The sequence below is a fragment of the Sus scrofa genome, unplaced genomic scaffold, assembly GCF_000003025.6.
Source record: "Sus scrofa isolate TJ Tabasco breed Duroc unplaced genomic scaffold, Sscrofa11.1 Contig2147, whole genome shotgun sequence".
NCBI classification, from domain to species: Eukaryota; Metazoa; Chordata; class Mammalia; order Artiodactyla; family Suidae; genus Sus; species Sus scrofa.
The window spans coordinates 1-24,991 of record NW_018085031.1 but is presented as its reverse complement, the minus strand read 5'-3'; the positions used below and the strand labels follow the sequence as shown (position 1 = coordinate 24,991).

Here is a 24,991-nt window from a genome sequence, read left to right as displayed (position 1 = left end):
GCAGAAGAATGAATAAGTGAGGTGGAGGGCAGTGTAGTGGAAATCACTGACGCAGAACAGGAAAGAGAATAAAGATCGAAAGGAAATGAAGACAGTCTAAGAGAATTCCGAGACAATGTTCAATGCACCAACATCTGGATTATAGGAGTGCCAGAAGGAGAAGAGAGAGAGAAAGGGACAGAAAAAAATATTTGAAGAGATAATAGCTGAAAACTTCCCTACCATGGGAAAGAACCACTCACTCAAATCCAGAAAGCACAATGAGTACCATATAAAATAAACCCAAGGAGGAACACCCCAAGACACATATTAATCAAACGAACCAAAATTAAAGACAAGGAGAAAATATTGAAAGCAGCCAGGGAGAAGAAACAAATAACAGACAAGGGAACCCCGATAAGGTTATTGGCAGATTTTTCAGCAGAATCTCTGCAGGCCAGAAGGGAGTGGCATCATGTACTTAATGTGAAGAAAGGAAAAAACCTCCAGCCAAGATTACTTTACCCAGCAAGGCTCTCATTCAGATTTGAAGGAGAACTCAAAAGCTTCACAGATAAGCAAAAGCTAAGAGAATTCAGCACCACTAAACCAGCTTTACAACAAATACTACAGGAACTTCTCTAGGCAGAGCAGAAAAGGCCACAAGTAGAAACAAAAGTACCACAAATAACAAGACTTGCCAGTAAAGGCATAAATACAGTACAGGTAGGAAATCACCCATGCACAAATATGCTACCAAAATCAGAAAGCATGAGAAGACGAGGGTACACATGCAAGACACCGGAGATGCACCTGCAATTAAGAGACAAACAACTTAAAACAATCATATATATGTATATATATGTACTCCTCAATCAAAACATCAGGGCAACTGCAAACCAAAAACCTACAATTGATACACACACACAAATAGGAAAATTCAACTCAAATACAACACTAAAGTCAGTAATCAAAGCACAAGAGGAGAGAACAAGAGAAGAAGGGGGGGGGGAGAGCAACAAAACTAATCCAAAACAGTGAATAAAATGCCAATAAGACCACACATATCAATAATTACTTTACCTGTAAATGGAGTAAATGCCCTAACCAAAAGACACAGACTGGCTGAATGGATACAAAAAGGAGATCTATATATATGCTGGGACACATACAACTTGAAACTGAGAGGATGGAAGAAATTATTCCATGCAAACAGGGATCAAAAGAAAGCTGGAGTAGCACTATTCATATCAGACAAAATAGACCTTAACATAAGGAATACTATAAGTGACAAAGAAGGACATTACATGATGATCAAAAGATCAATACAAGAAGAAGATATAACAATTGGAAATATATATGCACCCAACACAGGGTCACCACACTATATATATAAGGCAACTGCTAACAACCTTAAAAGGAGAAATCAACAATAACACAAAAAGAGTGGGGGACTTTAACACCTCACTTACAGCAATGGACAGATCATCCAGACAGAACATCAACAGGCCCTAAAGGAAGCATTCGACCAGATGGACTTAATAGATATTTATACGACATTCCATCCCAAAGCAACAGAATACACATTCTTCTCAAGTGCACATGGAACGTGCCCTGGGATTGATCAAATTCTGGGCCACAAATCAAGCCTTCGTAACTTTCGGAAAACTGAAACCATATCAAGCATCTTTTCCGACCACAATACCATACAACTGGCAATCAACAACAAGAAAAAACCTGCAAAATACACAAACATGTGGAGACGAAACAACATGCTCTGAACAACCAACGGATCACGGAGGAAATCAAAGAGGAAGTTAAAAAATACCTAGGAGAAAATGACAACAAAGATACGACACTCCAAAACCGATGGGATGCAGCAAAAGCCGTTCTAAGAGGCAAGTTTCTAGCAATCCAAGCCCACCTCAGGAAACAAGAAAAAGCTCAAAAAACAACCAAACTTTACACCTAAGGCAGCTACAGAGAGAAGAACAGACAAGACCTAAATTTAGTAGAAGGAAAGAAATCAGAAAGATTGGAGCAGAAATCAATGAAATGGAAATGAAGAAAACCACACAGTAGATGCATGAAACTAAAAGCTGGTGCTTTGGAAAGATCAACAAAATTTAGAACCTCTTAGCCAGACTTATCAAGAAGAAAAGAGAGAAGACTCAAATTAAGAAAATCAGAAATGAAAAGGGAGAAGTTACAACGGACATCACAGAAATACAAAAGATCATAGGAGACTACTCCATGCAACTATACGCCAATACACCAAAAAACTGAGAAGCAACGCACCAGTTCATAGAAAAGTGCAATCTTCCAAGTCTAAAGCAAGGTGAAATAGAAAAGATGAAGGGACCAATCACAAGTACCGAAATGGAAGCTGTGATTAAAAAACTTCCAACAAACAAACGTCCAGGACCAGATGGCTTCTCAGGTGAATTCTATCAAACATTTAGAGAAGAGCTAACACCTATCTTTCTGAAACTATTCCAAAAAATTGCAGAGGAAGGAACACTCCCAAACTCATTCTATGAGGCCACCATCACCCTGATACCAAAACCAGACAAAGATACCACATAAAAAAGGAAAATTACAGGCCAATTTTACTGATGAGCATCAGTGCAAAAATCCTCAACAAAAGACTAGCAAACCAAATCCAACAATACATTAAGAGGATTGTACGTCATGATCAAGTGGGATTTATCCCAGGCATGCAAGGATTCTTCAATATCCGCAAATCCTTCAGTGCCATACACCCCATTGACAAACTGAAGAATGTAATCCATATGATCCTGTCAATAGACGCAGAAAAAGCCTTTGACAATATCCAACGCCCATTTCTGACAAAAACCCTTCAGAAAGTGGGCATAGAGGGAACCTACCTCAACGTAATAAAGGCCATATATGACACACTCAGAGCTAACATCATTCTCAATGGTGAAAAGCTGAAAGAATTCCCACTGAGATCAGGAACAGGACAAGGATGTCTGCTCTCGCCACTACTCTTCAACATAGTTTTGGAAGTCCTAGCCATGGCAATCAGAGGAGAAAAAGAAGTAAAAGGAACCCGAATTGGAAAGGAAGATGTACAACCACCACTATGTGCAGATGACATGATACTATACCTGCAGAATCCTAAGGATGCTACCAGAAAACTATTAGAGCTCATCCATGAATTTGGCAAAGTTGCAGGATACAAAATCAATACACAGGAATCAAATGCATTTCTATGGACTAACAGTGGAAGATCAGAAAGAGAAATTAGGGAAACTATCCCATTTACCATCACATCAAAAAAAATACCATACTGAGGAATAAACCTACCTAAAGAGACGCAAGACCTGTACTCTGAAAACATTAAGTCACTGATGAAAGAAATAAAAGATGACACAAACAGATGGAAAGACATTCCATGCTCTTGGATTAGAAGCACCGATACGACCAAAATGACCATACCACCCAAGGCAATCTACACATGCCATGCAATGCTGATCAAATTACCAAGGACATTTTTCACAGAACTTGAACCAAATAGTTCAATGTTTGTTTGGAAGCACAAAAGACCGAGAATAGCCAAAGACATCCTGAGAAAGAAAAATGGAGCTGGAGGAATCAGGCTTCCTGACTTCAGACGCTACTGCAAAGCTACAATCATCAAAACCACATGGCACTGGCACAAAGACAGAAATATACATGGGTGGAAGAGGGGAGAAAGCCCAGCGTTAAACCCATGCACTGACAGCCAACTAGGCTATGACAAAGGAGGCGAGAATATACGAAGGAGAAAAGACAGCCCCTTCAAGAAGTGGTGCTGGGAAAACTAGTGACAGCCACATGGAAAAGAAGGAAATTAGAACCCTTCCTAACACCATACACAAATATAAACTCAAAATGGACTAAAGACCTAAATGTAAGACTGAATACTATAAACTCCTAGAGGAAAACACAGGCTACACATTCTCCAACAGAAACCACAGCAGTATCTTCTCAGATCCACCACCTGGAGTGATGACAATAAAAAAAAATAAACAAATGGCCCGTAGTTAAACTTCAAACTTTCTGCACAGCAAAGGAAACCCTAAACAAAATGAAAAGACAACCCACAGAATGGGAGAGAATCTTTGCAAATGCAGCAACTTACACGGGATTAATCTTCAAAAGTTATAAACACCTTCTGCAGCTCAATACCAAAAAACCAAAGAACAAACAAAAAAACCCATCCAAAAAAAGGGCAGAAAATCTAAATACACCATTCTCCAAAGAAGACATACAGATGGCCAAAACACCGCATGAAAAGATTTCAACATCACTCATGAAATGCAAATCACAACCACTCTGAGGTCCCACCTTACACCAGCCAGAATGGCCATCCTCAAAATGTCTACAAACAATAAGTGCTGGAGAGGGTGTGGAGAAGAGGGAACCCTATTACACTGTTGGTAGGAATGTGAATTGGTGCAACCAACCACTGTGGAAAACAGTATGCAGATGCCTCAGAAAGCTAAAAATAGAGCTACCATTTGATGACCAGGATTTCCATTTTTGGCAATCCCACTCCTGAGCATCTACCCAGAGAAAAGCATGACTCGAAAAGATGCATGTATTCCAGTGTTTATTGAGCACTATATGCAATAGCCAAGACATGGAAACAACTTAAATGCCCATCAGCAGAGGAGTGGATAAAGATTTGGTACATATACTCAATGGAATATGACTCAGCCATTCAAAGGTAAGAAATAGCAGCATTTGTAACAACATGGATGGACCTAGAAATTATCATTCTAAGTGAGGTTAGCCAGACAGTGAGGCACCAACATCCTATGCTATCACTTACATGTGGAATCTTAAAAAAAGGACACAATGAATTTCTTTGCAGAACAGATACTGACTCACAGACTGACTCACAGACTTTGGAAAACTTATGAGACAGTTGGGGGTGGGGGGGGATGCGCTGGGGGTTGAGGATGGAAATGCTATAAAATTGGGTTGTGATGACTGTTGTACAACTATAAATGTAAAAAAGTCATTGAGTAATGTTAAAAATATTTTTTTAAAGGCAAAAAGATCAGGAAAAATCTCTCAAACTGGATTTTGCTTGTGGGATTCCATCACATAAAACTTTTGTCCATTCTGTGAACTACATTAGCTATTTAAGTATTGACTATGACTTTTTTTTTCTACATTGACAAGAGAAAAGTAATGTGGGCATGTTCTCAACTTGTTTCAAGGATGAACATGAATTATTTGCATCAAGACACGACTACTATGGGTGGAAAGGGATACTTGTAAAGCAATGCTTTGTTGTATGCAAGGAATTTTGTCCTATCTGCCACTTTCCTTATGGCAAGCTGTAGGACATTTTATACAATGGAATAAAGGATATCACATATTGAAACCAACCCTCCAACGAACATTGTGTGCTATGCACTAAGGTTCTGTGCCGTTTCAGAAAATTAAAGCTTCAAAATGTTAAGGGTGATGATTTCACACTCAGCTTTCTCTTGAAATACAACCCACCCTTCTAAGTGTTCAGACAGCAAGCAGGCTAGATAAAGGACAAAAATCATATACGTTCTGGAACTCATTAAGGATTTGTGGGCACAGGGAAATCCACTAGCTGGATTTCCACGTAAGGACGGGCGCTTCTTTCGTAAGAAAGGACACGTGGACTGTCTTATCTGTGGCAGAGCACAGACAGAACCGACTTTTCCTCAAAACCCTACACAATGAGAACTGTCATCATCATCATCATTATCATTATTTGGTCTTTTGGGGGCCACATCTGTGGCATGTGGAAGTTACCAGGCTAGGGGTCGAATCAGAGCTTCCGCCACTGGCCTAGACCACAGCCACAGCAAAGCCAGATCCGAGCTGCATCGGCCACCTATATATACCACAGCTCACAGCAATACTGGATCCTTAACCCACTGAGCCAGGCCAGAGATCGAACCTGCATCCTCAGGGGTGCTAGTCAGATTCATTTCCGCTGAGCCACAACAGGAACTCCGAGTACTAGTATTTTTTTCTACGTTCTAGATACAGAAACAGAGGCATGGAAAGATGTACTCATTTGTCCAAGGTCACACTCAAGATTAGAGGTACAGGTAGGCTCTCCACCCCATTAGTTGGGCCCCATCATCCAGCCTGAGCCCCTCCGCTGTGCTGCTCCTTTTGTCATTGGCGACCCTAACCCAGCACCCAGAGAAACACTTCCATGAAGACGGATGCCATATACCCACAGAGGTATGTGGAATAATTGGCCAGCACAGAGATCTCTATTCCAAGTTCTGCAGTGATCTATGTGGAAAAAGACTCTGAGAGAGGATGGATGTGTGTACATATAGGACTGGGTCACTTTGTTGTACAGCAGAAATCATCACAAGCTTGTAACCTAAAACGTGTGAAAAAAAAAAAAAAAAGATTGACACCAGTGCTCCTGGACCTTTTTCCTTCTATCTGACCCCAAAGGGTGTGAGAAGATGAATGTCTCTTATCTCAAATAGCAGCAAAGATAACAACTGCAGAGTCAAGGAAGGGTCACCAGCAAAGTCCACGAACAAGTCTCAGGGAATAGAAATTGAATCTGGGGATAAAGTCTAACCTTTTGTTCCTTTGTGCTTGCTTCCTTCAGTCTCACTTGCTCACAGGGTGCCCACAGCAGAGGCCTCACGCATGGTGCTTTGACTGCGGTGCACACGGCCTCAATCCAAGATGGCAGCATCTGTAGGGCTGTGTGCAGAGACGCGGCACCTGGCACTGTCATCTGGAGTTGTGAGCAACATGCCTGTGCCAGACCCTGGAGAGCTCCGCCCCCTCCCTGCTGCCTGGAACCCTATGAAGCAGCCCCACCCACAGCTTGTCAGGGAGCCAGTGTGCTCTAGAGCTAGAGCTCTCACCTGTCCAGTCTCTGATGGAACAGTAATCCTTTTCCTTGCTTCTAAACCAAACTTGTTCACTTTCTGTGGGCACCAGCTATCCCAGGCACAAGGACGCTTATTGGGGACTGACTTGGGAGGGCTGTAACAGAAGAGTAGGAAGAAATCCTTGGTTACCTGGCACAAGAACACTTTTTTCCAGCGGGGGAAACCATCTGGAGAGTTTAAGGGACTGGTTTAGGCGTTCCCATTGTGGCTCAGTGGGTTAAGAACCCCACATAGTGTCCATGCGAAAGCGAGTCCAATCCCTGGCCTACCTCAGTGGGTTAAGGACCCAACGTTGCCATGAGCTGTGGTGTAGGTCACAGATGCCGCTTAGATCTGGCATTGCTGTGGCTGTGGCATAGGCGAGCAGCCCCAGCTCCAATTCCACCCCTAGCCTGGGAACTTCCATGGGCTTCAGTGGGCCCTAAAAGGAAAAAGTAATACAACGAGAGAGCGAGAGCGAGAGAGAGAGAGAGAGAGAGAGAGAGAGAGAGAGAGAGAGAGAGACTAGTTTAAGGGTTTAACGTACAAGGATAGTAGAGACTCTTGAATCTTTGGATGGACTGAGTGTTGGGGCTGAAGAAGACAGAGGACCAGGGGCCGGCTCTGGGTGGGACACAGAAGGACTCTACTCTTGTGTTGTAGACAGACTTTGTGAGCTATGGACCCCTCAGGGGCCAAGGGGATCCACTAGGCTAATCGTGACAGAACAGTTTCAATGACCTTGGAGAAAGTAATGGACAATGACAGTGACTTCAACCCCAGGATACAAGATTAAGAATTAAAATATTAGGGAATTCCCATCGTGGCTCAGTGGTTAATGAGCCCAACTAGTGACAATGAGGTTGCGGGTTCAATCCCTGGCCCCGCTCAGTGGGTTAAGAATCTGGCATTGCCCTGAGCTGTGGTGTAGGTCACTGATGTGGCTCAGATCTGGCGTTGCTGTGGCTTTGACGTAGGCCAGCAGCTGTAGCTCCGATTAGACCCCTAGCCTGGAAACCTCCATATGCCATGGGTGTGCCCTAAGAAGACGGAAAAAAAAAAAAAGAAGGATTAATATTCTAGGGAAATCTGTGTAAACTTGTGCTGTGCTGGTCCAAGGACTGAAGGAGCATGCAAGCTTTTCTGACTTTCTCTCTAGACACTAGCTACCCCCATCCATCCCTGCTCCTCTGATTAGAGTCAAACCTTCCCACCATAACAACAAAACTATGTGGTACAGTGGGTTCAGGATCCAGCATTGCTGCAGTTGTGGCACAGGTGGAAATCTCAGAGAAGGTGCAATTCCTGGCCCAGGAACTTCCACAGGCAGGGGTTGCAGCCAAAAGAAGGAGAAGGAGAAGGAGAAGAAACTATGGACTAACCTAGTAATCAAGGGTGAGAGCGATGAGGACAAGCACCCAGTCAGTGTCAAACTTCCTTCCCTGGTCACTTCACATGGTGGAGTTGGGACTCAGACTGTCTTTTCTGTGCACACTTTGCCGAGGATGGTAGAGCCAGTGTTAGTAGGCAGTACTGAGTACCTTGGAGGAGAGGCTCTGGGTTTAGATTCTATCTAAGTCAGCCACACTGAACCTCAGTTTTCTTCTCCATGAAAATGAGACTAAGAGGTTTCACCTGGTGGCACAGTGGGTTAATGATCCAGCATAGTCACTGCAATGGCTTGGGTCACTGCTGTGGTGTGGGTTTGATCCCTGGATGCAGAACATCCTCATGCCACAGGTGTGCCACACACACATCCAGGAGCCTGATGTGCCCGCCTTGAATCATTGTGGGGATTTTTTTTTTTTTTTTTTGGCAGCACCCTCAACCTGCAGAAGTGCCCTGACCAGGGAACAAAGCAGGGCCAGAGCAGTGACAATGCCACTCTTAACTTCTAGGCCATCAGGGAACTCTGGGGTGTCTATAGCCTCAGAATGAGCAGAGGAGAGGACACAGCTTATCCTAAGAAAAGGTGATTCCTAAGTGCTCTAGTCACTCTGTGCACATGGTTTTCTGTTCTGTGTATGCGTAAGGAGAGAGATCAGATTCTGCAGATCAGACCCGAGTCATACCTTTCCTCCCTCCTTCCTCTTCTGGCAGGCACCTGAGAACAGGAACGGGAGGAGGAAGGTGTTGCCTATGCAGTGGGGCCCTCTTTCCAGTATCTGACCTGTGGGTTTCACACAGCTTGGGTTTTAGAATAATGGCAGGGCCCATGGGGCAAAGAGCAGCCTAGTGTTTGGGGAAGCAAAACTCAGATGGCACCCTGGCAGCCTCCCAATCTTGCAGACAAAAGGTACTCCCTCTGCAGGAGACCCAGAGAGGAGAGGCTGGAGTTCATGAGAGCTCATACCCAACTCTTGCCCAGGGCAAGGTCCACATTGCAAACCTCAGCTTGGCATGAAGAAAACAGAGCTCAGTGCACTCTGCCAGACCCTGCTGAACAGACTGCACCAGAGGGAAATTTCCGACTCGAGAGGTTGCTCCTCATCATTTGTTCCCGCCAAGCTTTGGTGTGAAGACTGCTTTCTAGGTGAGATCTCATGCCAAAAAATAAAAATAAAATAACCATTGCTTTGTGACAGCCTCTCCACTCACATGCCAAGTCGAAATGTTCACATTGTGTTATGCTCAGAATATGGTGACCAACATAGCTAAGGAAAAGGAGGAACTTCCGCTGAAGAAGTGTATATCTGGCACCTATTCTGTAAAAGGCACCTTGTTAGGTAGGTACGGCGAAAAATCCTTGTGGGTTTCTGATCTTAACTGATGAAGGAATAAGGAAAGATGTGGGCACTTTCTGGAGGCGAGCGGGTGAATGGAGCCCTTCATATGTGAGGACACGGTAAACGTTCCCATATTTAACCTTTCTGGTTACATTTTAAAGTAGGCAGCTTTCGTTGCCTCCGTGACGGATAAGAAGGTTGTAATACTTAAGGTCAGAGAGGAAATGAGTAGATGAAAAAGGACACGAATACAGACCAGATTTATTGGGGGTTTTTGTTTGTTTGTTTGTTTGTTTGTTGCTTTTTGGCTGCACCAGCGGCATAGGAAAGTTCCCAGACCAGGGATCAAACCCGTGTCACAGCAGCAAACCAAGCCACTGCAGTGACAACACCAGTTCCTTAACCCTCTGAGGCACAAGAGAACTCCAGACCAGATTTATTGTTTTTTTTTTTTTTTTTTTTTTTTTTTTGTCTTTTTGTCTGTTGTTGTTGTTGTTGCTGTTGTTGCTATTTCTTGGGCCGCTCCCGTGGCATATGGAGGTTCCCAGGCTAGGGGTTGAATCGGAGCTGTAGCCACCGGCCTACGCCAGAGCCACAGCAACGCAGGATCCGAGCCGCGTCTGCAACCTACACCACAGCTCACGGCAACGCCGGATCCTTAACCCACTGAGCAAGGGCAGGGACCGAACCCGCGACCTCATGGTTCCTAGTCGGATTCGTTAACCACTGCTCCACGACGGGAACTCCCAGATTTATTGTTTATTTAAAGTGTATAATAAACATATTTACTCTCAACAGTTCACCCATACGGCTACCACCACAATCTATGTGTTTCTGTTCTCTTTCTCTCTCCTACTCGTTTCTTCTTTTCTGGGGGGTGGAGGGGTTAGGACCATCCCGGTAGCATATGGAAGTTCCCAGGCTAGGGCTTGAATTGCAGCTGTAGCTGTCAGTCTGTGCCAGAGCCACAGCAACTCGGGATCCAAGTCTCATCTGCTCACAGGAAAGCCAAATCCTTAACCCACGGAGCGAGGTCAGGGATCAAACCTGAGCCCTCATGGATACTGGTCGGTTTCATTACTGCTGATCCACAGTGGGAACTCCCTGTCTGTGTTCTCTTTTACATTTCTGCTTACAGAGTTTCCTTGTAGCTCAGCAGGTTAAGGATCTGGCATTGTCACCGCTGTGGTTTGGGTCACTGCTATGGCCTGGGTTCTATCTCTGGGCCAGGAATTTTCATATGTTGAAGGTGGGCCCAAAAACATTTTATGGTTTTATATATATATGGTATATGCCCTGTTTTGTGTCCTATGTGATCTCATTCTATTTTAACACTTTCCCATGTGTCCACACGTCTAGGAATTACGTCAATGTCATGGAGTTGCATCATATATTACATTTCTTTTCCCTGTTTCTAGACACTGGGATTTTGTTCAGCCCATACTTACTTATGCCTTATCAAATTCTGCTGAGCGTTATTCTTTTGACTCGTGTTCTTTGGATTAATTTCTCTTTCTGGGAATGACTAGGTCAAAGGTTCTGCATTTCCCTCCCAAGGACACCACCTGTTGCCCAATTCTGGCAGCTCACAGAATGTCCAGTGTCCTAGGAACATCAGGCTCCGTGGCTTTCAATCTACCTTATGTCTGAGGCACCATGCTGGCTTGTTGGTTTGTGGGCGCATCCTTGGAGGGTGGTTTCAAAACCTGTACTTTTCAGGAAATGTGGTAACATGACACCCCACCAATTGGATATGCATCTCTACATTGCATCTGAAACTTAGGTAACTTCCCCGTGAGTGGCCTCTAGATAAAAGGTAAGATTGGCCTTCAGGAATTCTACACTTTGTACAGTCTGAAGACCCTCAAACACACGGCAAGGGTATCTCTACCTTGGTCTGGACTCTTATTCCTGACACAACTTAGCACAAAGCAACTGAAAGTCTTTCCCAAGGCCAGCATATATTTATGCACTTGATGCATACACGTTGATAAGATTATCTCTCTATCTATCTTCTCTATCTATCTATCTATCTATCTATCTATCTATCTATCTACCTATCCATCTACCTATCTATCTGTCTATCTATGCAATCTATGCCTCTGAAAGTGGGAGTGTCTAGACAGACAGGTAAATCCAAGCTTCTCCTACATTCAATCACTCACTACCCATTTATCGAAGGCATCCTATGTGCCAGATACTGTGATAAGCATCATAGAAAAGATAATAAATAAGATCGGTTGCCTGCTTTAGAGAAGCAATGGTCTAGGAAAATAAACTCTAACTCAATATAACAAGTTCTGTAACGCCGATAGGCATAAACACTTATGAGAGCAGAGAAGGACTAATTATTCTGTCTGAAGTAGGCCACCATAGAGGGAGCCACTGGGGCTGACAGGCCCTCCGGCTAGACTTGGAAGGATGAGTGGAAGCTGAGCTCAGCAGTGAGGACTCAGGGAATGGCAGACGGGGAGTAAAAGGCAGGAAGGACCGAGGTGCTGCAGCAGACACCATGTTGAAGAACTGGCCTGTGGTCTTTGTGGTCAGGAGTAGCCTCAGAAAAGTGTACGGAGAGAGACCAGAGGCAGATGGTCAAGAAGGCCCCGTGTACATCTCCTTAAGTAAATCTCAAGGAGATCAGCAGCTGTGGGTCAGGTGAGTCAGAGCCTTTGTGGTCTGGCCGAGTCTGTCCTCCTTCTCCATTCTGAAGGAGACACAAGGGGCTATTAAGCACCTGCTGTTCTTGGAGTTCCCGTGGTGGCTCAGTGGCGAGGAACCTGACTAGTATCCATGAGGACATGGGTTAGATCCCTGGCCTTGCTCAGTGGGTTAAGGAGAAGGCATTGCCGTGAGCTGTGCCATAGGTTGCAGATGCAGTTTGGGTCTGGCAAAGCTGTGGTTGTAGTGTGGGCCGGAGGCTACAGCTCCAATTCGATCCCTAGCCTGGGAACTTCCATGTGCTGCAGGTGAAGCTCTCTTTAAAAAAAAAAAAAAAATAGCATCTGCTCTTCTCTTCCAGTGATTGACAAGGTTCTGGGAAGGAGACAGGGAGACACCCACAGGGAAAACTTGGGACATTCACCAGTCCACACATTGCACAACATGTTAAAGCACCAGGATCCAAAAATCTAGGGAGTGAAGTCTTTGTACGCTTGACATGTTTTTCCATAGAAAGAAACTAATAATGGCTGCATTTCTGCAAATCTAAATCTTTTACAACCATCCTGAAGAGCCAGTAGTCCTGAGCAGTTAAGCTGAAAAGGAAGAATCCCTGAGTCCTGGGAAGTCAAAGCAAACAGAGAGCAGAGTCGGAACTGATGCCCTAGGGCTGAACACCTAATTTTGGCAAAGACTTGTAGCCAAAGATCCTTGGAACACGCCTGTAATCCACCAAAGTCGGGTTTACTGTCTCTTGCAATGAGAGAGACAGCACACCGCCAGGGAAATGCAGCGCCTCTCAGTAAGAGTGTGTTGGGAGGGACCTGCCTGGTAGGCGATTTGGGGGAGGGTTCAAGGACACCAGGGTTTGGTCTGGCTTGGATACTGCCAGGAAGCCTTGCACTTCTGTTTAATCCTTTCATCTATGGAGCGGAAGGAGAAGAGTAGAGGCAAAGATATAGCAGCTGCTTGTTAACTGGAGAGAGGAGTATTTGGCCAGATTTGCATAAGAGACAGTCTCCTTGTTTTTGGCTGTGTTCAAGCATGATTGTGACCTTGCATGATGTTGCTGTTCTGTGACAGGGCTATGTTTTAGGGGCTGATGTTTTTTCTTTCTTTGTCAAATTCAAGAAACACTTCTAAAGTGGAATGAGGACCTATTTTAGGTCGATGACCTGGGGAGCTGAAAGTAGCAGAGAGGCAAATAAGTACAGATGACAGGGACTTGCTTCCAACATGTACATTTTGTCTACCAAGAAGTCCCCCTGACCGTTTAAAACTTCAAAATCATTTGTTGAAAAGACTCTTCCATTTCCATGTGCTTGTCTAGGCATCTTTGTTGAAAATCAGTTGACCGCAAATGCCCACCTACTTCTGGGCTCTCTATTGTATTTCATCGATTTATTTGTCTGTCCTTTATGCCGAGCCCATGATCACTCTATCTTTCCAGTGAGCCTTGAAATCATGTAGATTTTAGAATCAGCTTGACTTTCTACAAATGAAACTAGGGGTGTTTTATTACTAGCTTGAATCTATAGATTAGTTTTGGGGAAAGATGGTGACATATTAGCAAGGATGTGTCTTCCACTTTTTTTTTCTCTCCATGCTTCATTACAGATAGTTTTGATGGCTGTGTCTAGCTTCCTTCCTTTTGCCATGTCTTACATACTGTTAAGCACATCCAGTGTATTTTTCGCAGATGTATTTTTTCTTTTCTACAACCTCGATGTGCATTTTCTTTATATCTTCCATATTTCTCGTCATTATGCTCGTGTGTTCCTCCATCTTCTTACATATGAGGTGGAAGTTTATAACTATTTAACATTCCTTGTCTACAGGTTCCAACATCTCCACATTTACCTACTTTTATTTTTATTAAAAAATATGTTTTTTAGGTGTACTTGCAGGTTGCTGAAGTTCCCAGGCCAGGGATCTAAACTGCCCTACAACAGTGACCTGAGCCACAGCAGTGACAATACTTCACCCTTAAAAAACTGAGCAACTAGGACACTCCCTTTTTCTTTTTTAGATAAGGAGAAACTTTATTTGCAAGGATTACTGCACTAGGGGGAGAGGTGCTATTGCAATAAGAAAATGTTCCACAATAGGTGTGCAAATGTCTCTCTTGGGTCTCATTTTACTGATGTGTGTTTTTCTATTTTCTTGGGGTTTTATGTGGTTAGCATTTTTATTGACGAGTAGACCATTTGAACTATTTACTATTCATTGATGGATTTTTTTATACTTACATATAAGTTCTGGTCCATGGCTAAGTTATTGGAATCAAGTGGATTATTTCAAAACTTGCTTGTAACAAGTGTTAGGGTGGCTCTAGAACAGACAAGGCTGAATTTCACCCCCTGCTAAGCCTGAGCATCTTACCCAAAGCCCTATGTTATGAGGTCCTTCCATTCCAGCTCATGAGAACACAAATTATTCTCAGTCTTGTGTGAGCAACAGCAATTTCCCCATCTACTCCTTTCCAGTGATTCTTTCAATAGGCGAGAGGCTGAGGTGGTTTCCCCTTAGAGAGATCAATCTGAACCAAAGAATTTAGGAGATTGGTCTTCCCCAAGAATTCTCCAGTTCTCCCTGTGCCTCTCTCTCTGAATCTCCACCCTGGTCTCCCCAAACTCCAGTCTCTTTATGCACAAGTTAGTGAGCTCCCATGATCTGGTCAATTTTCATTTCCCTGAGCTGCAGCCTTCAAACAATAAGTTGATTCCATCTCAAGTGCTACATTGCCCATTTCTCTGTTCTCAGGGATCATATGACTCTGCTGCCTGATGTCCAACATGGGAAAACTGTTGTTTCATTTACTTTGGTTCGTTTTGTCATTGTTGTAAGTGGGAAGGCAAGTAATCTAGATCCTATTACTATACCTTGGCCTGAAACAGAAGTATCTTTGCTGCTCTAAAACACAAAGTTTACCAGTCCTGGAGTTTAGCATCTCCGGCATGGCCGGGTTTTTATTTTATTTCTTTTCTTTTCTTTCTTTTTAGGGCGGCACCCATGGCATATGGAAGTACCTGGGCTAGGGGTCAAATCAGAGCTGCATTTGCAGGCCTTTGCTCCAGCCATAGCAATGCAGGATCTGAGCCACATCTGCAAACTACATCATAGCTTGCAGCAACACCAGATCCTTAACTCACTGAGCGAGGCTGGGATCGAACCCTCATCCTCACACAGACAACAGCAGGTCCTTCACCCACTGTGCCACAACAGGAACTCCTATGCATGGCAGGCTTTAACACAGAATCTTCTCAAAACACCTCTTTGGAGTCGTCATTACAAAGTAACTTTGCCCTCCTTCCAAATCACAGTTCCAAATCAGAACACTGTGACACAGCCTCTTCTCTTCTTTTTTCAAGTCGATAGGATTTTATGGGCTATTTTGGCAATCCCAATTCGATGCAGTGAGTCAAATATGTACAAATGCTATTTTTACACCACCTAATAATTAGACAATATGTACTATAGATCCAAAGGTGAGTCTTAGGGATGGGGTAGAAAGGTGAGGCTCCGTGATAAGGTGAGAGTAGCAGCTTGAAATATGACTTGGCACTTAAACAGATAAGCAAGATTTAACTGTTTGTGGTTTAAACCATGTCAAAGTGCCCTATATGCAAAAGATGGCATCAAAATATCATGCAATAGGAGTTCCTGCTGTAGCTCAGCAGAAATGAGCCCAACTGGTATCCATGTTGACGTGGGTGCAATCCCTGGCCCTGCTCGGTGGGTTAAGGATCTGGCGATACAATTAGCTACAGTGTAGGTTGCAGACATGGTTCGGATCTGGTATTGCTGTGTCTGTGGCATAGACTGCTGCCTGCATCTCTGATTCGACCTCTAGCCTGGGAACTTCCATGATGCCTTGCATGCAGCCCTAAAAGGACAAAAGTGGAAAAAACATAACCATGCAATATATAGCACTTTAACCCAAGTGGGGAGAAGGAGGAGGGAGAAAAGAGGATGGGGAGGAAGTGGAGGGTGAGGAAGAGGAAGGGTGGCAGGAAAAAAATAATATCTGTTCAATGCTTACTATATGGCAGATCCTTTTCTAAGCAGTAATGTCCTCTTTTAATGTATTAGCTCATTTAATCTTCACAAAAATTCTCTGAGTCAGATGGTAACATTACCCTGTCTACTTTGAGGAAATCAAGGCACAGAGAGGCTAGGTCACTTTCCCAGGTTTACACAGCTTATTCCTCGTAGAGTCAGAAGTCCTGATGGAGCTTCAGAAAGCAAGCCCTGCGTTTTCTGCTTTTCTCATCCTCCTTTGGGATGGGGGAGGACTTTAGGGATGATAATACCACAAAGGAGACACTCAAGAGGGCTCTGGCATTTAGCATAGAATTTGAAATTAGCAGAGAACTTACTACTCTTGTTTCTGAATCTCCTCTGGCTCTTCTCATTTCTGGCTATTATTTGGTTGTCTCTCTAGGCTAAGACATCTCCCACGATGTTCCTATTGCAAGGTGCCCAGATGCTGCAGATGCTGGAGAATTCCTTGAGGAAGAGCCTTCCTACATCCTTGAAGGTGACAATGAAAACTTCTGAGAACGAAGAGGAAGCGGGACCAATATTGTTGAGCACTTATTCTGTGCCAGGCATCATTGCATGTTTTCTCTCATTTACTTTGCATAAGCTCTCTACAAAGATACTCGCTGTTATGGCCATGTCACCAACGAGAGGGTGGATGCTGAGGGAAGTGATTTGCCTAACACCCCATAAATAGTGAGTTGCAATACTGTGGTGTGAAGATAGGAATGCCTGAGACCTCACACTGGTTTGGGCTGCAAGGTGATTCAAAAAGTATTCCCTGCCCCCTTTCCCAGAAACATTCCATAACAGCACTGGCAATTTGCCCCAGAGGTCTCCTGCAAAGTTAGCTACAACTACATGTTCGTTTTTAATCTGTTTTCCCTAAAAGAACATTTGCCAGGTGAGAGGTTGACCATCACAGGCTGTCTTTGAAATTAAAAATAACTCAATTTCTATTTGACTTAAATTTTCCAATTGTTCTGCACTTATTGCACTCAGGCTATTTTGCGGCTGACTCTGTACTCTTTCTGTTAACCTGGTACAAATGATCAGAAATCTCAGGATCAAGTAAGACATACACACAGGAGTTCCTGTTGTGGCTCAGTGGGTTAAGAATCTGACTAGTATCCTGAGGATTAGGGTTTGAGCCCCAGCCTCTCTCAGTGGGTTAAGGACCTGGTGTTGCCATGAGCTGTAGGCTAGCTTGTATCTGGTGTTGCTGTGGTTGTGGTATAGGCTCGCAGCTACAGCTCTGATTTGACCCCTAGCTTGGGAACTTCCACATGCTGCAGTGGGGCTGTAAAAAAGACAAAAAAAAAAAAAAAAAAAGACATACACATAAATGCCCACATCCAGAACTGTTGAAGTGTAACACTGATGACAGAATCAAGTTTTTGATTGTGTTTTTCTTTAGCAACCAAAGAGATGGGATCCATCCCAATGGAATTTAGGTATGACTCCTTGTGTGTGTGTGTGCGTGTGTATGTGTGTGTGCAAGTGCGTGTAGAACAATCGTTTCTCTCTGAAACTTATTTTAGATAGACACAGAAACTAGGTTTCTACTGATTTACAAGACATTCCTATAAGATGCAAACATTCTAGGAAAGATCATCGCCTTCTCCTCCCTCACTCCCTAGTACATTTGTTACTCTCTTCTTTCAGCATAAAGGAGAAAGATGTTAGTGTTAGGGTATTGATAGACATATGGCTTCCTTTTCATGTGTTAGAAATAGACTAATGAAACAACCTGCCCTGTTCTTTAACTACTGCCCCCAAGTAACCTCACATCAACCACTATAAAACTGTCAAGTCACTCACTTTGGTAGATCCCACTGACAGTCATCTCTGTTACCTAACATTGGTGAACTGTCTTCGCTTGCTAGTCCTTAAGAACCAGCCAACCGCTCGGAGAAACGGTCATTTTTCTTGGAGGTTACGTCAGGGATACCCTCTATGAACACTTGCCTAAGATGTGTTTATGGTGAGCAGCTGTTTTTGAAAATTCGTCAGGCTTGAAGTTTTTCTTCCATGATCCATTGTGTCGGATTTTGTGATTTAAACTTCTCTTAACTCCTTGTCTTAAATAGACCCCAAACACTTTGGGAAAACTATCGGAGGTTCCCAAGTGTTCTTTCTTGGAGTATCTCTGTAGCAGTAAGATAAGTGGCCCTCTTGGCTCCTCAGCTCTTATGGAGAAATAACATCGGTGGTATACTAAAGATGTACAGTTTACCTAGGTTGGTAGCTAGAATAGTTGTTTGCCACTTACTTTTTTAAAATAAGATTTTTAGTCTTTCTATTATAGTTGATTGGCAGTGTTCCGTCAAGTTTGGCTGTACAGCAAAGTGACCCAGAAAAACATGTACACATTCTTTTCCTTGCGTAATCCTCAAGCATGTTCCATCACAAATGACTAGATTAGTTCCCTGTGCTACACAGCAGGATCTCATTGCTTATCCACTCCAAATGCAATGGTTTGCATCACGACTCCAAACTCCCAGTCCATCCCACTCCCTCCCCTTCAGGCTTGGCTCCAGGTCCATGAGTTTGCTTCTTTTCTGTGGATAGGATCATTTGTGCTGTTCATTAGATTCCAGGTGTAAGTGATATCATATGGTATTTGCCTGTCTCTTTCTGACTGACTTAGTATGAGAGTCTCTGGTTCCATGCATGTTCATGCAAATGGCATTGGTTTGCCAGTTACTTTTCTTTTTTAAAATACTCAATGAATTTATTACGTATATAGTTGTGTAATGATCATCACAACCCAATTTTATAGCATTTCCATCCCAAACCCCAAGCTCATCCCCCCACCCCCCAACCTGTCTCCATTGGAAACTCTAAGTTTTCCCAAGTCTGTGAGTCAGCATCTGCTCTGCAAAGAAGTTCATTGTGTCCTTTTTTTAAGATTCCACATGTAGGTGATAGCATATACTGTTGGTGTCTCACCGTCTGGCTAACTTCACTCAGAATGATAATTTCGAAGTCCATCCATGTTGCTACAAATGCTGTTATTTCTTTCCTCTGAATGGCTGAGTAATACTCCCTTGGGTACATGCACCACAGCTTCCTTGTCCATTCCTCTGTCGATGAACACCTAGGTTATTTCCATGTCTTGACTACTGCAAACAGTGCTGCAAAGAACACTGGAGCACATGTGTCTTTTTGAGTCATGGCTTTCTCTGGATAGATGCCCAAGAGTGGGATTGCTGGATCAAATGGTAGTTCTATGTTTAGCTTTCTGTGGAATCTCCACACTATTTTCCACAGTGGTTGCACCAATTTACAATCCCACCAACAGTGTGATAGGGTTCCTTTTTCTCCACACCCTCTCCAGCACTTACTGTTTGTAGACTTTTGGATGATGGCCATTCTGGCTGGTGTAAGGTGATACCTCATAGTGGCTGTGATTTGCATTTCTCTACTAATGAGTGATGTTGAACATGTTTTCACGTGTTTTTTGGCCATCTGTATGTCTTCTCTGGAGAATTGTCTGTTTAGATCTCCTGCCCATTTTTGGATGGAGTTGTTTTTGTTTTTTGGTTTTTGGTACTCGGTGGTAGGAGGTATTTATAAACTTTGGAGATTAATCCCTTGTCAGTTGACTCATTTGCAAAGATTTTCTCCCATTCTGTGGGTTGTCTTTTTGTTTTGCTTAGGGTTTCCTTTGCTGTGCAGAAACTTTTAATCTTAATTAAGTCCCATTTGTTTATTCATGTTGTCACTGTCGTTACTCTAAGAGCTGGATCTGAGAAGATGTTGCTGTCATTTATGTCGGAGAGTGTTTGGCCTATGTTTTCCTCTAACAGTTTTAGAGTATCTGGTCTTGTATATAGGTCTTGAATCCATTTTGAGCTTATTTTTGTCCAAATTGTTATCCACATTCCACCAAAGGGCACCCCCACTTCACAAAGACAGTTCTACCTCTATTCCTAATAAGTACAGAAGTATGTGCAAGATTTCAGGAATAGAAAGGCATTCTGGTGCTTCTAGAGAGTTTGAAAAGAGGAGTTCCAGCAGCTCCGAGGTGGCAAGAGAAGCAATTTCCAGCCACTCAGCTCTGCAAAGGCTCTCACCGCGCTGCCCCCATCACCCCAGGACTCCCCACCACAAGCTCTCTGCCAGTTACTTTTAATGGAGGTGTGACCTAGAACTCAATAACGTGCTTTGGGTCTCAGTTGAGAAATCATCCAGTGGTTCTTCTAAGTGTGGGATCCAAAATACATTTTATTGTGTGTGTCAACCCTAATTGATTCCATTTAGATAGCTGCCTGACTCCCTGTGTTCTGAGTTCAGCAGAGGAAAAAAAAAAGAGTTTTATGTACTAAGGCCAGAGGGTTCCCGCTGTGGCGCAGTGTAGTTAAGAATCCAACTGCAGCGGCTAGGCTTGCTGGGGAGGTGCGGGTTCACTCCCCAGCCAGCAGGGAGTTAAAGGATGTGACGTTGCTGCAGCTGTGGCTCAGATTCAATCCCTGGCCCAGGAACGTCCATAGAATGTGAGTGAAGCCATTACATAAATGAATCAATAAATGCCAGGGGAATAAGGACGAGTAACAGTTGCACATAGTTTCAGATCTTATAATGAATAGCATATTAGTTAGTGTAAAACAATTTTGCAGAACTCCAAATGCAAATGTGTAAAGAGAAAATGTCTCTGCTTTGCAAAACTATACTGAATTTCCATATCAAGCCCCCATTCATGACTGAGAGTGGGATAAATTGGGATAAACTCAGCCGACTTAGGGAAATTTTTTCCCCCTCTTTATCTGCGTGATCTAACACCAGTAGTTCCCGTGGGGAGGAGGGTAGTCAGAGGGAAGGAAAGATGTTGGTACAGTCTTTGGTCATCATTTGTCCATGGCAAAAATCATTAAACTGTGTATCTTCTTTCTTTTGACTTTTGACCTTTGGTCATTGGCAAGTGTCCATGCTGGTATCTGCAGAGGCCTCTTGTTGACCATAGTCACGAGGCCCACGCTGGTATCCACTGCTGCACTCCTCAGCCCCCAAACCACCAGGCCACTGAAGGTCCATAGGCTGTTTCATTCCTCCTTTCCCCCTTCCTCTCTCTCTTTCAACATGGTGGGATGGGAGATCCAACACTGGACTGAGGCTATGGGACCCCACACCCCTTTCTCTTGATCACTATGCTGTAGCCTCTGCTTATGGTGGGAGGAAATACCTTTCCAGGAGGTAATATGGACATATATGTAAAGAGTTTCAAACATGTCCCTAACCTTGGAGCCAGCAATCAGCCTTACGGATAAACGAAGAAAATATCAGGTGCCCAGGCTAAGACTTCTCTGCAAGCAGGCTCTGTGAAAAATGGCTGGTTCAAGTGAAAATTTGTAAACCACTGAGATGACCGTCAACAGGCAAATGAATACATGAACTGCGGCATATGCATATAATAGGGAATCCTATGGAGCCATTAGAACATAATCGAAAAAGTTTGTGTTTATGAACATAGAAAGAAGCCCACAACGCACTCAGTAGATCCAATTGATTTGCATTTGTAAAATTTTGTATCTCTGTATAGTCTACAGAAGCAAGTCTGGGAAAGATAACATTAAATCCTACAGTCAAGAGTGGTGTTCTTCAGATCATTCACTTTATTTGCACAAAGATTTTACTGTACTAGATGTATGGTTTACATTAGATGGGAAGACAAATCTCTCACTTGAGGTGAAAACAAAGTAGCATCTGGAGATTTTTGATGTAGAGGCCTATTTTTCCCTTTTCCACCATAAAATTTCATGAAATCATAGAAACAAACCTTGTCCTGATCAATGTCCGTTGTCATACTTCTTCTTCTTTTTTTTTTTTTCGTTAAGGCAGCACCTGCAGCATATGGAAGCGCCCAGGCTAGGGATCTGATCAGAGCTGTAGCCGCTGGCCTACGCCACAACCACAGCAACACAGGATCCGAGCCACCTCTGTGACCTACACCACAGCTCACGGCAATGCCAGATTCTTAATCCACTGAGCAAGGCCAGGGATGGAACCTGAATCCTCATGGATGCTAGTCAAATTCGTTTCCACTGAGCCATGACAGGAACTCCTGCCATTCCTTCGTAATAACCCAATCCTCTCCTTTCTCGGGAAACTGCAGGTTTATGGCACCGTCTTCCACATGAACCAGGGAAACCCCTTCAAGCTAAAGGCCTTGGTGGACAAGTGGCCTGATTTTAACACAGTGGTTATTCGCCTCAAGAGCAGGTAAGATGCCAGATGTAGAACAAATATGTGCCCATGTTCATATTTGCTGGGTGCCTACCATGCGTCAGGCAATGTGATAGACCCTGGGAATACAGAAATGAGTCACAGTGATGGTAGATAAGTCCCTGTCCTCAAGAGCCTCCCAGCCTGGAAGAGAATGCAAACAAGCAAATAAATCACAACTCAGTGTAAAGTGTTCAGGAGAGTGTACAACATACAGATGCAGCACAGGCAAGAGCTCATTAAACTGCGGAGGATGGAGTGGAGGGAGATTCCTCTGTGGCTCAGCAGTAACAAACCTGACTAGTACCCACTGAGATGGGTTCAGTCTCTGGCCTTGCTCCCTGGGTTAAGGATGAAGCGTTGCCATGAGCTGAGGCATAGGACGCAGCTGTAGCTTGGATCCTGCCTTGCTGTGGGCGTGGCTTAGGCTGGCAGCTTCAGCACTGATGCAGCCCTAACCTGGGACTTCCATATACCATGGGTGTGACCCAAAAAACCAAAACCAAAACAACAAAAAAACTCTGGTGGTTGGAGATGGAAGTTACAGGATCAGATTAAAGATAACTTTCTTCCCCCCCCCATGCCGGGCTGTACAGCATGGGGATCAGTTATTCTTCATGTATACATTTTCCCCCACCCTTTGTTCTGTTGCAATGTGAGTATCTAGACATAGTTCTCAATGCTACTACTCAGCAGATCTCCTTGTAAATCTATTCTAATTGTATCTGATAACCCCAAGCTCCTGACCCCTCCACTCCTCCCTCTCCCCAGGCAGCCACAAGTCTATTCTCCAAGTCCATGATTTTCTTTTCTGTGAGAATGTTCATTTGTGCTGGCTATTAGATTCCAGTTTATAAGGGATAACATATGGTGTTGTCTTTGTCTTTCTGATCATTTCACTCAGGATGAGAGTCTCTAGTTCCACCATGTTGCTGCAAATGGCATTTGTCATTCTTTTTATGGCTGAGTAGTATTCCATTGTGATATATACCACTTCTTCCAAGCCAATCTTCTGTTGATGGACATTTGGTGTTTCCATGTCCTGGCTATTGTGAATAGTGCTGCAATGAACATGCGGGTGCATGTGTCCTAAAGATAACTTTCTTGATGGATGTTTCATCCAAACTGGATTTTATATGTAAATATATTTTTGTTGGCCGAGAAGGCGAGGACATTCTAACCAGAGAAAGTAGCAAGGAACAATATAGAGAGGTATGAAATAGGATGCATAGGTGATCATAAAAAACAAATGCATAATATTTGAATTGTCATGCTCTCTAAGGAAAAAAATTAAAATAGTGAAACTAGATAGTTAATTCTTTCAAAAACAAAAAAATCCTCAGCTTGTTTGAAAACATCCAGTAAAATTACAAATTTCTAAAACACATCTTGCCTACAAATTGATAAATATTTAAACACCATGAAATTAAGTGATGTATAAAAGGAAGAAATTTATATTAATAATAGACTGAACTGGAATAAAATTGTTTGATCTTTTATCTTAAGTGGGATCTTCACAGAACAAAACGGGGTAGTGCACCATTGCTGCCTTGGGAGAGTATTTTCTGCAACATATTTCAACTATTTCTAAAAATATTTTGATACTGCATTCGTTGTGGTAATAGTTTCCTGTGCCTGCTTCTTCCAAATCATCTCAGCTCTTATTTAATAATTATAGGGGCTCTTTCTAAACAACTGGTTTCTTTGATTTTCTGTAACCACAGTTTGTTCAACTATTGTATTTTTTTATTGTTTTGTTGTTTTTTATCGCGCACCTGTGGCTAGGGGTTCAACTGGAACTGTAGCGCCAGCCTCCGCCAGAGCCACAGCAACGTGGGATCTGAGCTGCATCTGTGACCTACATCACAGCTCACGCAATGCTGGACCCTTAACCACTGAGCGAGGCAGGATTGAACCCGCTTCTTTGTGGATGCTAGTCAGTTCTTAACCACTGAGCCACGATGGGAACTCCTATTGTATTATTTTAAGAAAGCATTTCTAGTTGGTCTTCATCTTCTTCGGCTCATTAAGTATGATAGAGATTTCAATCCAGAATTATCTATAACCAACTCAATACTGTCATCTCATCGTCCATGCATTCTGGAAGTATTTGAAATGTGGTACAGTTTCCTTGCAACAGATGCTCTCTCATCAATTGCTGTCTTCTTCTGTTGAGGAAGATGCCCATGTTGAGATGCTGTGTCTCTGAGTTGAAATTTTCACACACATATCGTAGAAATAGGATCGTTTGCAATTTCCATCCTCGTTGGAATCCTGAATCTTCATCTTGATCTATGTTTAAATGATCAGAAAAGTAATCCCATAAACTATATTTACCTAAAATACTCATTCCTTGGGTCACAGTAAAACTCTACAAATGTTTCTCCCTGCCTTGCTCAGGGGTAAGCCTCAGAAAATGCACTACATGCAGTAGTCAATGTTGCTCAGATCGAG

The 24,991-nt window shown here is 43.3% G+C and overlaps 1 long non-coding RNA gene across 1 annotated transcript; it reads left to right on the top strand.

The window, feature by feature from the left end:
- The first annotated feature begins 9,255 nt into the window (after window positions 1-9,255).
- Window positions 9,256-22,540, top strand: LOC110258479. The gene is made up of 3 exons (XR_002341161.1): window positions 9,256-9,420; window positions 16,716-16,811; window positions 22,428-22,540. It is a non-coding gene; the product is annotated as an uncharacterized LOC110258479 (long non-coding RNA).
- The last annotated feature ends 2,451 nt before the right edge of the window (window positions 22,541-24,991 follow it).